We start from the raw sequence: 5,320 nt of genomic DNA on the forward strand, positions 1-5,320 counted from the left end.
GCAAGTGAAAAAAATTGTTTTGTTGAGCTTTGTAATTCCAAGACTTATGATCCATGTCCCTTCCTGTAATTGCTCCTACTCCTCCTCCTCATCTTCTCATGTAGCCCACCTCCATCTACTTCCTGCTGCAGTGCACATTCCCCCAAAAATCCCACTTCCCACTGCACCTAACACCTCCACAGTTTCAAGACAAAAGACAACAGGTATTTCTCCTGTTCTCCATGCTACATCAAATTCATTGTGGTTTCCAACTTGAAAATGAGTTGGATGACATCACTGATACTGCGGATTTCCTGGAAAAAAATGTAGTTGCCACCTCCATAGACTTTAAAAAGCAGCATGCGAAAAGTGGTAGGGACACATGTTGCTGTCAGTGGAGAGGGTTACTCTTGTGAGGAGGAAGAAGAAGAGTTAGACAATAAATCAACTGTTGAGCTCATCCTCCTGACCACTTTACTGATGTATGTTTCGAACAAGACATTCACTGAATAGTATGTAAAGTACTGTCCATGCCCGTAAACACTGTGTCACGAGATGTGGAGGTGAGAGGAACACCTAAATGAAAATAGAGGGATGAAGACAAGGAACTAGGCCTCAAAGACTAGGGAGAGGGAAACGGTCACCACCTATTAAAACCCTAAACCTAGCCCTCACTCCTGTCAGTATGAATAGACCCTGGAGGTGGGAATATTCATACACTGGAACCTAGCCCCAGTAGCCCTGAATTGCCCTGGGAGTAGTGGCAGGGTTTGTGACTACTGGTTCCTTCCCAGATAAATGAACCAGCATCTCCCTGAGGCCCAGTAACCACGAGCACAAGAGAACAACAAAATACTAAGAGCAGTACAACTTATCTTCAATAGAAAATAGATGAGCAGGAACTCAGGAGAGGACTACACCCCAGCTCTTCCACATCCAAGTAGAGAGTATAAACCGTATAGCATGAAGTGTGAGGCCAGACTAAACAGAGGAGGAGTAATGACCTCAAGCTGCAGCTGAGACAAGGGGAGTGGTCATTACAAACAACAACACTGAAACAAGTGAAAACAACGAGACTGCCAGATAACCTCAAATGTAGCCAGTCTCTCAGATCTTCTAACCTTAGTCACGGGAGGATCCGTGACACAATGTTCATGTATCTGCCCATGCATGGTCATGGCTACACACTGAAAACAGTCAATTAAATCAGCTGGCTTCCACCAACTTCCATGTATGGCCAGTGACTGTAATACCGGTAGCTTGGTCAGCAGAGCATTCATTTGGCATGCCAGAGGATAGCCAGGAATGTACTTGTTTCTTGGCCGAGCATTCTCAAAAGGAAGACTGAGATACTCCTCTCTTGTAGCAACTCCTGATTTTATATTGTGTGTCATCATACTTTCTTTCCTACCTCATTATCTTTTGTTTCCTGTGATTCACACAGACTCATCTGTCTCAATATCCCGATATCCAGGAATACTGTCTTTGAATGGAGAAACTGAGAACTTGTGTGAGTTACAGAGTGAATGGTTACAAATGAATGGTGAACAGAGTGAAGGGTTACAAGTGTTGCAGAAAAAAACTAGATCTGCTGGCTAGAGATACATTGATTTATTGGCAGGTAGCATTATCAGTTGCCCAACTAGGTGGTGTTGTGTATGTTTTCATTTACAAGGTATACAAGTTTACTAGCTGTCAAATTCAGACAATTCTAACACACTAAAGCACATTAAACCTAACATACTATAAAGTGAATGAAAATGAACACAACACCACCTTGTGGATGAAGTAATAATGACACTAGCTATTTATCCAATTGTATCTATACATTCACCCAAGTCTATGTAATCCCTTAGGTACATATATTCTCACTTCTCTACCTAACTTTCATTCATTCTTGCATAAGTACATTAACCCATGTGAGTTTGCACAGGACAGTAAAACAAGCACTTTGGATGAATGAGTCACTATGCACATTGTACAAATATACTTAATGTATTAAAAACATTTCAAAAGAATTTGCTAAATCTTCTCTATCCAATAGTTCAAATTCACACCAATCCAATAGTTCAAATTCACCCCAACCCAATATGCACACGCTGTGTCTTAATCCAATAGGCATGGATACTAGTATACTCTATATACTAATATACATACTTCCTGCCAGCTTAGCAGAGTTGATGTAAGTCTAATTCATTTAATGTCTTTACCTTTCTCCTGTTCTTATATTACAGATATCTTTAAGGATGAATGCAATGCATGAGTAAGTGGGCATAAAATCATGCACAATGAAGAATTTAAATATTGTAATCAATCAATAAAAAGCACCTTAAAACTTAAAAAAAAACTTAAAAAATAATTGTAGAGATTAAAAGCACAACCATTAAAAGCACAACCATATCCTTATAATGTAAACAACCATAAAGTACTTCCAAAATGATAGAAAAGGACTGTGCATTCTTTGCTGTGTTCTTTGAGGATCTTTCAGGAGAAATATCCTCACATTAACAGCATTTAAAACTTTCACTACTTGTTAATGAAAAGTTTAATGTGCATACTTTTAACAAGTGTGCACTTTAACTTTAATAATTTTTGGTAAACCTGTTGGTTGAAAAAAAATTGCTATGTAAGGGCTTGGTAATTTTTTACAAGCAATAGAGGTATGCAGATACTAAAGTAAACTAACTCATTAATGAATTTGTTAGTGAACTAAAATCCCCACTGACAGCAACATGCTGAGTTAGTCAATGAGGATATAAACCAAATCCTCATTGATGAAGTCCTGCTGGTTTACTAAAAGAGGCTTTAAGCAACAGCATGTGTGCTCAATGTATCATTTGTTTTCGTTATATCTCCCACTGATTTATTTATATACCCAAAGGCACACATAGACTCATACTTACTGGTGACAGTCAAAATCCCCTCTTCTTTATGGTAAAATTATCATAGCTTTAAACAGATAGTATTAATAATAACAATACAGTTCACGAGAGTCTACATTTTTTCCTCTTTGTGAAATTCCAAGGCATTCACTCACTTCTACATAAGCCTTAATGACACTACTCTATTCTCTTCAATATTGAAACTTTTTTTATAGTATAGTAGTAACGGAACAAGAAAACAACATACAAAAGAAAACAACATAGTAAATAAAAAAATAGCAGCAATCAAGAGTCTTTTGCTAACAACGAACCTAGCAAACTAGCTTCAGCAGGATTCCCTATAAGCTAAATTGCAGACTAAGCACTGCTGTAGTGGCATCTCGTACCCAATTTTCACCCAGAAAGAGAATTAATATGTATTTATGCACTCATGGAGCTAGTGCAGCAACTGGGTGAGTAACATATGTCATCTGTTACACTCCTTGTCCACAATCTATATATATATATATATATATATATATATATATATATATACACACACACACATTTTTTACGTTGATCACCAAAATTGTACTCCGTCTATAGAAAAGTAGTAAGAAAGTAAAGAAAGACCTCAGCACAATGTTATCACTGGTGCAGTATTTTCTGAAGAGGTTAGAGAACGCATTAGAGACTAAAAAAACTGTAAATGTAGCCCAGGTGCTACATCAATCACAGCTTTTTGGAAATTTTACAAAGAAGGGTGGTTGTTACATTCATTGTTACATTCATTGATAGATCTATAACTATTGATTTTTTTTTTTTATTTTAAAGTGCTTTATACATTGTTAGGTCCTACTTAATAACATACCAGAGCATTTCATTGAAAAAAAAATTGCTTAAAAGCAGACCTGTATTGATAATATTCATTTTTCACTTTCTGTTTTTTTAACAATTCTTTGTTGTTTCTCTGTTTCTTTTTCTTTCTGCATTTACAGTTTCCCAAAAATTCCTAAATGTTTTGATTGGTTGCTAATCATGGTAAACATAGCTCTTTATGCAGTATGTTTGATTACGCATCTTTTTAAATGTTTTATTCCCCTCCCTAAGCATGAGTCTTGTGTCATCTGATCTGATGATTCTGCCTATTTTACCATTCCAGGCAGAAGAATGTTACCCACTGTGACATTTATGCTGGTGACCCACAAGGAACACATGTGGCAGTGTAAGGCAGAAATCTACTGCCAAAAAATATGTATATTCACAAACCCACACTAAACAAACCCTAGATTTTATCCAGGTAAATTGTGAATCTTTTGCAGAAGATTTCAATGTGATGCCCTTGGTAAACTTTGTGTCATAGCATAGCACAAGGGTGCCCAACAGGTGGATTGTGATCTACCGCCAGTTAACTTGTCTCCAAATTAACACTGTGTAATTTCCAAAAACTTTTTTAATGTGTATAACTAAGAGAAGGTAAAACTGGAAAAAGCAAACAGTACAAAATCAGTGCAATATACAAAACAAAATACATAAACAAACAAAGCAAACAGCATAAACAGCCAATATTTAACATAATACAGTTTCTAAAGTATCATGCTGAATACTGCAACCACATAATCTCAAAGACTGCAGTCAAAATGCACATTTTGCATAATAAAATACACATTTCACTATAACAAGATGGTTAATACAACAATACCATACCAATGATGCTTGGATAGGCTGGAACACAGATGGATGTGGCTGCATCAGCAGGTATACATATGTGTCTGCTATAATAAACACCACCTACTTCTACATTTTGTTTTTTTCTTTAATTGTATTTTTACAATTAAAGAGAAAAACACATAGTAATAAAAAGAATGCCCAGTACAGGGCACATAACTACTTCTATATAAACTATATGCATAGTATATACAAAAACAGACTAACTGTTGACAGCACAAGGGGTTACCAGTTTTGTGAGGCTTGATGTCTCAAGGGTGACTAGTCTAAAGGAGCGGCAACTGCTTGTTGAATGATGTGTATAATATCTGATATTAAATATATACTATAATAAAAGTTATTATTATTAATAATAACTGCCAGACAAGGTAAAAATAAAAATACTGTAAAGGGTCATTTTCTCTAAATCTTTTTTATTGAGTAAATATAATCCCATCATATGACTCAGCACAATGATTCATGTCATACAAACAAGTAGCCACATCTTGTTGACTTGAATGATTGTACAGGTGCATTTTTAGTGCATATAGTTCAGAAGTACCAAGTCTGGTTAAGGATTAAATTAGTTTAAGGAGAAAAGTGGAATGAGTAACTGTAATCCACTCACAATTAAATCCTAAAATAGGTCTATATAAATAGGAGAACAAAGCTTAAAAACAGTGGCTTGTCCTATAAAGAACTAGTAAACATTTCTTCAAAAAACAATTTGGATTTTGTAACCAAATATTAAATGCTTTTAAAAAACTGCAGTC

This window comes from Pyxicephalus adspersus, chromosome 1, assembly GCF_032062135.1.
Source record: "Pyxicephalus adspersus chromosome 1, UCB_Pads_2.0, whole genome shotgun sequence".
Classification (NCBI taxonomy): Eukaryota; Metazoa; Chordata; class Amphibia; order Anura; family Pyxicephalidae; genus Pyxicephalus; species Pyxicephalus adspersus.